At 39.4% G+C, this 12,787-nt stretch overlaps 1 long non-coding RNA gene across 1 annotated transcript; it reads right to left on the minus strand.

Moving 5' to 3' along the window:
• Nucleotides 1–28: 28 nt before the first annotated feature.
• LOC130261538 (uncharacterized) lies at nt 29–12,764 on the minus strand. The gene is made up of 9 exons (XR_008841999.1): nt 11,092–12,764; nt 10,486–10,580; nt 9,091–9,274; nt 7,664–7,907; nt 6,930–7,579; nt 6,071–6,305; nt 3,330–3,453; nt 2,691–2,958; nt 29–341 (listed from the first exon to the last, which is right to left on the minus strand). It is a non-coding gene; the product is annotated as an uncharacterized LOC130261538 (long non-coding RNA).
• Between the last annotated feature and the right edge of the window lie 23 nt (nt 12,765–12,787).

Below are 12,787 nucleotides of genomic sequence, written 5' to 3' on the forward strand. Positions count from 1 at the left end.
CCAACTGCACTACCACTGTAACCCCTAAACCACTAAATCACATCACCCAGTGCCGCGTCCAGATGCCTCTTAAACACCTCCACGGGTGGTGACTCCACCACCTCTCTGGGCAACTTATTCCAATGCCTGATTTAACTTAACTTTCAAGTTTTAAGGGGCAGCAAGCTTAAAATAGCGCCTCTTATATCAGGATTTTAAAATAAGCTTTGCTCTTATGTTTTGGGAATGGGTGGCATTAGAGGCTGGAGCTCTTGTTGTAGTGGGATGGGCTCAGCACCTGCTGGTTGATGGTTCTGGGGAACTGACTGCCTGAAAGCTGCTGCCTGGAGGCTGGTGGAGACCTGCAAGAACAAGAGCCATGAGTTATCTGTGAAAAGGGGGTCATTTTAAATATGTCCAAGTTTTCTCTACATAGGGTTGCCCAGATGTGGGGTGTCAAGACTTCCTCCATTGCATATTTGTGGTGATCACTTAACCTGTAGTACTCCAGCATGAATTAAATTGATCTGCTTGACAGTCAACCCCATGAGCAATGGGAATGAAACATACCTACAAGGGAGAAGCTGTTTGCCAAAAATTCACGCAAAAACTGTTATGTATTTGCTCTTAACATACAAGCCCCAAATAATAGTCCAAGTACATTTGAATCAAAAATCCTAGAAATTCAGCTCATAGTGAGGATATTACTCATCTAGTTTCTATGTCCTCACCTGCAGTAAACTTTGGCTGTTAACTAAAAAAATTACAATGTTAAGTTTTTCCCAAGGCTCCAGTCACTTTTCCCCGTGGCACCACCCTGAGAGACTGCCTACATCCTCTGAGTTTTTATTAATATTTTATTCTTGTACTCAAATGCTTTTCTTAGTCATCACTTGAAACTCAAGGGTGAGCAAGAAACTGCCCTTTTCATCTGTATGAATTTTAACTCCCATTTTATCAATTTTTGACAAATTACAGTGCTACAAAGTAGCTGTGATTTTACAGATGTCACTGTGGGTCATGTTGCCCGTTTCTTACAAGACAGAAATGCTGCTTCGAGCAGGGCAGTCCCAACCTTTTTGCTCTGCCACAGTTGAGCCCGCTGCTAGTTTTAGCTATGGTGAAACTCTATAAGCAACATACCAAAGAACTCTCTGGAATAGAAGCCTGGTCACGTTCCCTACCCAGCAGAAGAGTTATTCAGCTGCTCAAATGATTTATTAAGAGTGAAAAAGCTTGACTTAAGCTAGACCAGTCTAAAGGTGCAGAGTGGCTGAAAGACATTCTTTGATGGCATTTAGCCAGGGTACAGCCCATGCTGGGCCACAGTGCCTGAGGAACAAGGGAGGAAGAAATGGAGGATGTTATCAGGTGGAAGCAGCAGTCAGCATGAAGGGGCAGAGCAGCCTGCATTCTTCCTCACATTCTAGGACAGCTTGAATGTAGTTTACAGATGCCTACAAAACTAGAAATAAAAACCTCGAAATCTTCACGTCCTCATTCTAACACTCTCTTTAGTGTACCATATGGCACATCTACCATATTAGGTAAACAACTTTACAAAATTACAAGAGCAACTGAGATTCATTACAACTTGTGCATTATAAGTATGTAGGATTCATTACTGAATAATTTATCTTTTCATACACTCTGTCTCTTGTTTGACATTGGAAGTAAGTTTCTAGACTGAATTCTTCAAGACAGGGATTCCAGTTCCTCTGTGCTGTACTACTCCATTTTAAGTGATACAAAAAGAGCAACTTGCACAAGAATTCTAGTAATGGAGTACAGGTAATTATTAGTGTTGGTGTAGAAATAGTCAGACTCAATCTACAGTGAATGCTGTGGACTTCACCCATCAGCACCCATCAGTTACATCAAAAGATCATGAACATTACAGGCACATATGGGTTCTCTGTGTTTCAGAGCAGAAGCTAGAAGCAGCTATCCAGGAAAAAGGGAGAATTGTCAGTTCCTTTAGCCTCCTTCCATTATATTATATTATATTATATTATATTATATTATATTATATTATATTATATTATATTATATTATATTATATTATATTATATTATATTATATTATATTATATTATATTATATTATATTATATTATATTATATTATATTATATTATATTATATTATATTATATTATATTATATTATATTATATTATATTATATTATATTATATTATATTATATTATATTATATTATATTTAAAATACTTATTTCCCCCCCTAGATCTACAATGTAGATCACGATACAGAGACTGTCTCAGGTTAAGGTAATGCCATTCTTCTTCTGTTTGTTTTCTAAAAATGAAATTAGTCTAAAACTCATTACAGAAACAACTGACAGAGGTATGGATTGGGGTGACAAGGGACAGAACAGAGAGGCCTATGGATGGTTTTAGTCTTAATTGACCCATCAGAAGACTAGAGGCCCATCAATAAATAGATGAAAAATGTATTGCTTTGATGGGTGATTTCTTGCTCTTCTTTCTGCCCCTCTCTCTGCTCCTCACCCAGGATCATTTGAAGCACTGAAAGCTGGGATTTAACCAGTAATACCTTGACTTCAAAAGTTCAGTCAAACAAGATGACAAAATTCACACTTGTGCCAGTCTCCACTGGAAAGTGTTCAGCAAAACCCAAAATTTTGGGTTCATTCGTAAAGCTGCAGTAACCTTGTAGCCAGTATCTCTTCTTACCTTCCTGCTTTGCACTTCATTTCCTTTTTCTTTTTTTCTTTTGGAGGAGCACAGGAGTTCAATGGATAATTTGGTAAGCAGAGAGTGTTATGAGCAAAGGAATGAAGTCCTGGTTGAAGATTATGCAGTTCTGTGCAGAGGTTCCCCATTGGTAACTTTGAAAGTCTATGTGCTGATTCTTCTGCAAATGGGTGTCAATCTCCACTAGCAAGTGATCAGCAAAAGCAGCAAGACGTCATTTGCATCCAGAATAAAAATATTTGACAATCTATAGGAAAAATATTCCTGGTTTAAGTATTTTTTATGGGTTTAGGGCCAAATGCAGTTTTACTCCAGACATACACAAGTAAATAAAGCAACTTTAGTGCCCCTTGTAGTCTACACTCTTGACTTTCTTCTCCCTGAAATCTCAAAATATTTTTAAAGTCCTGGTCTTCAACTCATCCCATGTACTTCAGTTGTCCTTAGGTGAATCTCTGAAGAAGTCTAATGCTCCTAATAGGGATTAATATTCATAATTAACTATGGTATGCTGCAGGAAAATGTCTTAACCCTTGCACTGTAAAATAAAAAGAGATGAACAGTAGACTTGGAGAGCAACAGTACAGTCCCTTTTTATTTTATGATAATCATACCTACCTGCACTCATATTTCCACTGAAGGACAGTGTCTGTCCTCATGGGTACTGCCATGTTCCTGCCAGCCACAGAAGCACCAGCTCTGTACTGCAATTCAGTGTTCTGGACAAAAACCTCACATGATGCTGCCAGGGAAGAGAAATGGAAAAAGCACCCACTTAAATAAGTGTTTGTATCTGCATAACAATTACTGGAACTTCAGAAGTAGAGCAGAAAAAAAAACCAAAACAACTCTTCTTTTCATAAAATATATTCGATTGAATAAATATATTATGTGACAACTTAAGGGGTATTCTCTTTTCAACAATATTTAATCTATTTAACAATACCTAGTTATTAATTAGGAAAGACATAGAAAATGTCTGTTAGAGGGACACTGCTTATGAGCTTGGTTTTCAAACCAAAAAGTTAGCTGAGCACACAACTGCCTTGGCAATCTCCTAAGTGTTTCTGGGACAGAAGACTGTGCCACTGGAAGATGCTACATGCAATTCCCACAGGAGTTATTTATGTGTGGCTCTCCTGAGGCATTGCAAAGTCCACACAACTCAACATCCGGTGCCCAAAAGAAAACGCCTGGAGAATATACTGTGGGATAAAGGATTATTGTTTAAAACCCTTCAAGGCTTTACAACATTAAAGAGCTGATAGAAAACTTTTTCCTTCCCAACTGCTCTTCATCTGGCTTGTCATGCTTGTTACTGCCAAGATAGGAAGTATCAGTACCAGACTCATGTGTAAGGGAATTCCTAAGGAACTTTGCTCACAGGAGAAAATGCAAGTTTCTAACCACACACCCCAGCAGCTAACAGAGATTTCTAAAGCAAACCTTTTGAAGGGGATTACTAGCAAATGTCCAGAATTCTGTCTGTGGAAGAGACAAGCAGCAGGGATGTCAACTAAGATTCATGTTTTATCTGTTCTGAAAAATTTCTTGTGCAAGCCTACATGATTCATGGGGAAAAGAAAAATATTATTAGAAGATTAGAGGTCCTTCTGGTCACTACAACCAGCTTCAGTAATTTCACGTATTTTGATTTTAGCAAATTATTAGAACTGACTGGGCAAAATGAAAACGCTTTTCTCCTAAGCAAATTAAAGGACTTTTGGAAAATTGAATCACTATTTCCAAGACAGAATGTGTCAAGAAAATGTGCCTACTGATGGGTCTCATTACTGGAAATCAAATTTGCACATTTTGCAGTCAGGATTTGTTAGAATATGTTTGAAATACTTCTTTTTAGAGAGAGGTGACTTTGGCAAATTTTGCTTCAATTTTTCTGTGAGTCTTTGTGAGCAAAGTATGATCCTGCCAGGGATGCTTTATCAACAATATATCCTCAGACAACCTAATGGTGCACGATACCATGGATATTCCAGCATTGGATTCCTACCCTCTCTTCATTCAGAGCTGGACACACTTAACAATTGACCAGTTATGGCAGTCAGTGTTATCCTCCTTCTTCATATGATTCCCTCTACTCACAGGCCTTAAAAAATACATAAATAAAATTAAGTGAAAGAACCAAAGATGAATCTTCATTTTGTTTGTTCTTGGTCAGTGCCAAGAACAGGTACAGCCAATGCCACATCAGCTGTGAAACAGCAGTTGCTGCAGATGAAAACATTTGTCCTATGGAATTTCATATCACAATGCCTAGAGACTATAAGTTACAGGAGCAGAGCTGGACACACTCTTTATCTAAATCATTCAGTAGCCCCATGGTTCCTCTCTTTTAAGATAGAGGAGTTATTTCAAAAGAAGATTCTGTGTGTGCCTGAATACACACTTTTTAGCTCAACCATAATATCAAATGAAACTAACAGGCTGTGAAGTTGGTAAAGCTTTCAGCATATGTTCAGTACATAGGGCAAAATCCAGATTCTTTTGCATTTGAACTGGAAGAATAATCACATGTACAAGCAGTTCTGAAAGTCATCTTCAGATGACAAAAATGGCTAAATCATTTTCTTACTCCATCTCTAGTTCACAGTCTGTCAAATGTTCTTACCAAGCCTTAAGAGACAATAGAATTCCTGACCAACCTTAGTGAGATTATAAAGAAAGCAGACACAAAAGACACTGAACTGAAAAGCCAGTGTAGACAGAAGAGGCATGGAAACATCATCACTTACAGAAAAAAATGAAAGCAGTCTAGTACAGGAGGTTTGTTTTGGTTGTAATGAAATGAGATTTTATCTAAACTTTTTGTGGATTTGGAATGCAAAAAGTATGTAAGGAAGGTTTTGCTGACTTTTTGTTTTGTTTTGTTTTTTAATGACTCCTCTGTAATAACTGATTAAAATAAATCATGCCATAGCTTCCTTATTGAGCTGTCTCAGACTTAATGAAAACATAGTTAGAAAGGCTATTAGACAAGTTTATTTTTTTTTTTTCTGGATTCTCCAGCAGTCTAAATAGTTAGGGATATGATTCCAGAGTATAAGTTACTTTCTTACAATACCTAAAATACATTCTCACTATCAGAAAGAGTTCTGGAATTGCCCCTATTCCTTTAATAAGCTTTTGCCCATTTTGGAAACTGCAAACAAATTAAATAACTCAGTTAAATATGGGACGTGTTCCCATAGTTGCCTGAAGAAAACATGTTTTGAAGCAAGTCAGACAAAGATTTTATCTCTTAAAAGACAAGATGGGCAAAACTTCCAGCCCAAAGGAAATTACACACCTAGATGGAGGGCCAAGGCAGTCATGTTAAACTGTTCCTTACTGTTACCTACCTTTGTTTGTATGGGGTACCTTGCAGTACTCCTCCAATACCACATAACAAAATTGCTGTCACCAGTTCATGCTCCAAGTTAAACTTGCACAAACCTTCTGTCTTCAAAAAGTCCTACCAGCAACTGCATGTCCCAAACAGCCTTTGGAAGTTTGGTACAGGTGATGTCATAGGCAGAGTAAATGTTGAGGATGCTGCTGAGTAAAATACAGTGCAAGATGAAGGTGGGAGGTGTTCTGGAGAAAAAAATTAAACACCTTAATCAAAATTAAGTGAGAAAATTGAAAAGCCAAGTCTCTTCTTTTGTTACTTTACAGGGAAAAGAAAAGTGGTTTAAAAGTGCACTGAATATCAAACACCTGGTCATACATGAAGTGATGGAGAAATGAGGTATGAGATAAAAATAATGCAAAGGCTTTGGAACAGTAAATGTCAGTATTGTCACATGTATGTGAACAGGGTGTACACAAATACTACAATGATAAGGAGAAGCATGAGTTAGAAGGACATTAAATACCAGTTTATTGTCATACAAAAATAAATTGCTTTCTGAAACTGCACTAAAATACCATTGCTATTATTTACTTTACCATTCTTGGTATCTTTAGCCTAAACTTGAATTAAAACCTATAAACTCCAAAGTTTCTTTAGTCTTGTTTTAAAAAGGAAAATATAAAAGACAAATGATGAACACCCTAGAAGATAAAACAATGACTAATAATTCATATCCTCAAAGACATTTCTGAAACATGCCTTTTAAAACAAGTCCAGGAACAATTCAAGACATGAAAACTGCCATGCAGCAGATGTTGTGCAGGGAAAGACAGCACACTGTCAAGGCTGGTAAAATGATCCCTTACCTCACTGAACAGAAAGAAGCCAAATCTCCAACCCATTTGTAAAACAGGTAAGGAGAGGAAGATTCTTTGGCTGAAGAAAAATCCACTGTAAAGAATGAATGCAAATGGGGTCTCTGAACTAAAACATCTCATAAAGAACTCTTTACTCTACATTCCCAGCCCAGTGATGTACGTTATTGCCCTATGGTTTGATTTGCACAGCAAGAGCTGTGCAGCTGAGTCTTGGTTCAACCCCACTGAAGCCTCAGTGCCAAGGAAATAGTGCTCAATACTGATAGCTGGAATGTGTTCAATAAATTGGAGAGAGAGAAAAATCAGGAGAGGGACGGAGGGGCCCTTAAAGAAACAATACTGGAATTTTAGCCAAACCCAGCTGGTGAAGGTAGATTTCTGTCCAGGGAATGGTGACATTTTCTGGTCTGCAATATCCAGGGGTCTGCAGCATTTTGTACTCTCAAAAACATTTGATTTTGTTCAGAAAAGCCTGGTCCCAGAGTGATGTATCAGGTTCTACTCACATCCACTTCTTGGTCTCTCCACTGAGACACTGTCAGGTGTACCAAGTGGGTCAGCTGTGACAGTCTGGTGTAACTTGGGCTCTCTTCAGTCCAGAAGCGGATTTAGATCATTGGTTGTCACTGCAGCTCTCTCTCAGAAAGTTAAGCATGAAACTCAATACACAGATCCTTATTCTCCCAATTAATGCATAAATGTGAACCTCTACAAAGTCTTACCCTGCAGACTAATCCTCTGCAGCATTTCATCCCTGTAAGCCAATTTTTTGCTTCCTTTCTCCATTTATTACTTCCTTTTTTTCTTTCATTGCAGTGTGTCTTCAATCCACCTTTTGCTCACTTCATGCCTGGAAGAACTTGATGAAAACCCACTTTTATCCCACACCCTCACATCAGTGTGTCTGTGAGGATATACAGAGGTTTGCCATTCACTTCAGTGCAACACATTCCAAAGAAAAGCAGCCTGTGCAGCAAAAAACCCAGTCAGACATTTCTCCTAATGGAACTTAGTATCTTAGGCACTGTTCAGTGCTCCTCACTGTCCTAGACAGACAGCTACATCTCTTCATGCCCTAATTATCTCTAAACTTAGGCCTGAATCCTCTTACTCTTTTCAATGGGAGATAGATGCATGAAAGCCTTCTTTAGAACGTGTCTGACTTGAAAGTCTTCATCCTTCAACTTTTGTCACCAAACTGCAAACTTCAACTTTGTCAACCTTTTTGTATCATGTACACTATCCATTTAACTGTCTTCATGAAAGCATCTCTTAAAGTTATACCCAGCTTCCACATCTGTGACTAAATCACTACCTACTTAGCCAGGATAACTTCATTTTGCCATTCATGATCCAGAAAATGTTGTATAAAAGGTACTTGCACTTCATTAACTACTCCATTCCCCAAAACTTCAGTGACAAAGAATTTTGGGCTGAGTTCTCAGTCTTATGTCCAGTACTGAGTGTGGTTTTAGTCTTGTATTCATTCTAATAAAAGATGTTACACATGTCCAAGATTTAGTTCTATAAAAACAAGTAAATTTATGTTCCCTCTTTACTGTTGCATCAAAAGTGACTCCTAACCTTGACAGATTCAGGCAATGAAACACAATTTTTAAGTAGATAAACAGAAAAGACTGGACAGGTCAGAACAGCACTGCTGGCTTATCCCACCCATTTAAGTGGATATATCGATATATCTTTAAAAAATGAAGAGTTTAGAAGTCAGACTGGTAATTTGAATATTCCACGTGGAAGTGCTACGCAAGCAGAAAAACTCTCCAGCATGTTTTTGTGATTTTACTGCTGGATTTTCACAAGTGTAGAAAGAAATTATAATTTTGCATTATAGCAAGGAACTGCATTACCTTTTAGAAAGTGGTCGATTTTTCAGGGAAAAGAATAACTGACTACAGTAAGAAAAGTGGCATTGAATGCATTCATGGAACAAGAAAATAATAATGAATCATTCTAATGTGAGTGTATTTACAATAAAGCTGGTTAAAATGTAGATTAAAAGCCTGTTAATTCTAGTAATACAAAATGCTGGGTTTTAATCTTTATAGGTAATTCCTTATCTCAGATACTGACACCATACATTATAAACACTGTATCTGCACAAAATACATTTGTTTTCAGCCAAACTCACCTGAGAATTTCTTCCTCTTGTGTTTGTATTTCATACAGTTGGAGCATTCAAACAGTGCCCAAAGTGTGGTTTCGATTTCATGCTCACAAACTCTGTGGGTCTGGATAAGAAGTTCAATCTCTCTGCCATCTCCTCCTCACTGGTAAAATATATTTTGTCTTGACTGTGCAATGCCCTTGGATTGCTGAGAAATGCAATGGAAAAATGCAGATTTATGCCAGTGCCACTGAATACACAATCAAGGTACTAATTAAGAGAGCCAAACCCCCATAAGACTAAAACTATGACATTTTATAAAATATTTCATTTAAAACCAGAAGTTAAATTTGATATATGGGGGTGGAATGAAAGATGTCAAAATTAAAATCCTTGAGGCAGAGACTCAAAACTGAGAAAAAGAGAAAGAGAGAAAGGGGAGAGAGGACAGAAAAGCATTACAGGTATTACAGTCTCTGTATTTACTTGTGAAATAAAAAAGAAAACAACACTTATTGTTTTGATGGATTTTTTTTTTCAGGAGACCCCTTTTCCCGAATTTAAGACAAAGTAATGTAATGAAACTATTTCCTCCATACATCATTGTATTTCTTTTTCATAGACTGTGAGAAATTGAGAAACTAATTTTACAAAGCCCACAATTATCTAAATACAGGTTACCAATTCTTCCAATTTTCTACTTATTAATATTTCCAATTTTTGTTATTCTTATTCCCTCACTCTTCCCATAATTTCAGTTTCCTTGAGTTGAATTTACATGCTTTTTTCTTTATTCTACTTCATCAGCTTTTCTCTATGTAGAATAAAAACCCTTACAAGGGTGGATAATTTTTTTCCTTATCTTTCCTGAATCTTTTCTGTTTCTCCATCCTGTTCCAATCCCTCCTTCATCCCTGGTCTCTTTTCTACTGCCCATTTCCCACACCTCCACAGAACTGTGTCCTGTACTTGGTGACTCTCCCCTCTTTCCCTGCAGCTACTACAATCTTATTTTGAAACTACTGCTCTAACATCTCTTCTTCTAGGGCTCAAGCATTTATCTCTTCCTTTGTAGCATTTGTTTCATTTGCCACATCCAAATTCAGATCTGTGTTCCATTTTCAGTTCCTCCGTTTTCCATGCTTGTTTCTTTACTTTCCTCTTTTTTTTGCCACCAACTGCAAATGCATCCCATTGTCCCCAGGTGCAAGAGGTGATGCTTCAGCAGCAGTGCCTGGCTCCTTTCCTTCAGCTTCTGGAGTTTGTTACATGTGTCCTGCCAACTGCTGGTCTGTCCTTAACTCTGCCAGAACTCATCTGAGTCAGTTCAGCTCACTTTTCCATGGATGATGTGGCCATCACACACCACACAGCCCACAAATTCTCATCACTGCAGTATGTCACAGGTTTCTCTTTTACCTGCTATGAGATGTGCTTGCATACATGGGTGGTTACCCTCTAGTTGCCTTCCAGCTGCCACAGGAGTCTCCTGAGTTCTGGCAACACAGGTTTTCCTGCAAATAAATTAGCTATGCAGTTACATGGTATGACTGTACCCTACTTCCACTCTCCAAAGACCACAGGTACCTGCATTAGGAATGGCTGTTGTGTGAATCTTGTGTCTGCTGTGATCACAAAGTGCCTCTCTGCCAAATTTCTTCCTACAGTTATGATGAACTGCAGTCAGCATCTTCATACAAAGCCAAATGTTCCCTCTTCATATGAGGGATGCCCAGGATAGCACACTTGTCATGGATTTACACAGTGAAAGATGCTCTTTGCTTCCCCCTTTCAACACTTAGTGGATGAGGAACTGTATTTTTTAGCAGAATAAATAATACTAACAGGCCACTTAAAATGTCAGGTGTCATATTTCTTCTTGCTGATCGCTTGTTATCTCTGACTGTTGTCAAACACAAGATATTGAGGAAATTCATTACAATATGAGTATCTTCCAGAAGCAGGCTGATTTATGGCCATGGTGATTATAACTAAAATCTTGTATGTTTGCATATCTCTCCTTACCAGTGTATAGGTCATGCCATCTTGGTGTAGTTTTCTTTTTCCACACTGCTTTAATTAGCTTTCCTGCAGAATACACATCACTGTATTGGTACATGTCATTGTCTCTGTCTTTCCTGGTATTAAAAAAAAAAAAAAAAAAAAGGCACAAAAAGTGATGGAATAAAAAAAATATAATAATACCTTGTGTTGAATAAGTAACAAAGCACTGGAAGTGACAGGTGTTTATGAACCAGTGACATTTTGGTTTGCATAAAGAAAAAAATGAAATTAACTGCAAAACCTGGAGCCCTATTTACTATTTCTAAAGAATATTTTAAGAGTGGAAATAAGAAACGTCAACTTAAACATACTGTGGAGTTGTAAAATATAAACCAAAAGAGGGTGTTCTGTTTCTCTACCTTTGGCTGCACTGGTGACATAATTTTTTCATTATAAATAATTTTTTTATGGCTGCCCCAAACTGAGCCACTGAGACACATTTTTTTCTATTGTTTCTTTCCCTGTTATTCCTCCATATTATCTTTTCCATACTCCTAAACTAGACACTCCTCATACAGAGGAACTAGAGGAGTTTTTTAGTCAGGGAAGTTTCTAACCAGCAATTTGCCCGCTAAAGGGCACTGTTTACTGCAGTAAAAAAGGAATCTCTGCTTCCTTTCTGTAAGTTATACTTAAAGCTGAGCTAAAAATCTAAAAAGATTTACTTTAAGGGCTGAGTTTCTTATTCAAAATTACTGCTTTCCTAATTAATATATATATTTTTTTTTACTTCATATATTTTTAGGAACTCTATGCTAGAACAATTTATCAGGAAAAGACTGCACACATGTGCCTGTACGAATGGAAAGGAAGCATCTGCCGTGTTCGGGCAGGGGAGATCTGCTCTTCAGGGCGTACAAACAGCATGAAGAGTAGCACCATAAAATAGGTAAGGTCACGGGGGAGCAGCTCTCCGAGCCACGGTGTGCAAGGACGCGGGGATGAATAAACCTGTGCGCTGCGTTCTGCCGTGTCGCTGTCGTATCGCTGATGGGAGACACGTAACCAAGGCACGGGCGCCTGCAGCTCCAGCGAACCTCCCTGCGCTCAGACAATGGCTCCCGCTGTATTGTCCCGGCTGCTGCGCTTGAACCGCATTCATCCGAGTCATACAAATTAGCGAGATCTGTGCACCCTGACCCGCTGCCCGAAATGCAACTGCCCTGCCTGATCCCCGCGCCGCCTCTCGCTGCTGAATGATTTCAGCTCCCGTGGCCGTGCCTGCCAGATGCTGCCGGCTGTGTCTCATTGACCCGCAGATGGCCGGGGAGCTCCCGGGAGAGCCGCACGGAGCGGGGCCAGCCTCCAGCTGCGGCCTGGCACGGGGTGACCGCGCCGGGCTGACCCGAGCCGGGCCATCAGAACAAAGGCGCGGGGCCACCCGCACAGGGCTCTGCCCGCGGCTGTGCCAGCACCAGCCACGGCACCGGAGGGAGAAGGGGCTTGGGCAGAGGCAGCCATGGCTGCTCCGTGACGGGAAGGCGATGATGCCCTTCTCTCCGCGCTGCGTGACAGCAGCTGTAGCCCAGCAGCGAGGCGCGATGGCACACGAGCGAGGGGCAGTGCCACACGGGCAGTGCCACACAAGGAGCACGGCACCGGCTCGGTGTCACAGAGCCGCCCTCACGGCCCCCCGCGCGCTCCCCTCAGCCGCGGC

This window comes from Oenanthe melanoleuca, chromosome 20 (assembly GCF_029582105.1).
Source record: "Oenanthe melanoleuca isolate GR-GAL-2019-014 chromosome 20, OMel1.0, whole genome shotgun sequence".
In the NCBI taxonomy this organism is placed as follows: domain Eukaryota; kingdom Metazoa; phylum Chordata; class Aves; order Passeriformes; family Muscicapidae; genus Oenanthe; species Oenanthe melanoleuca.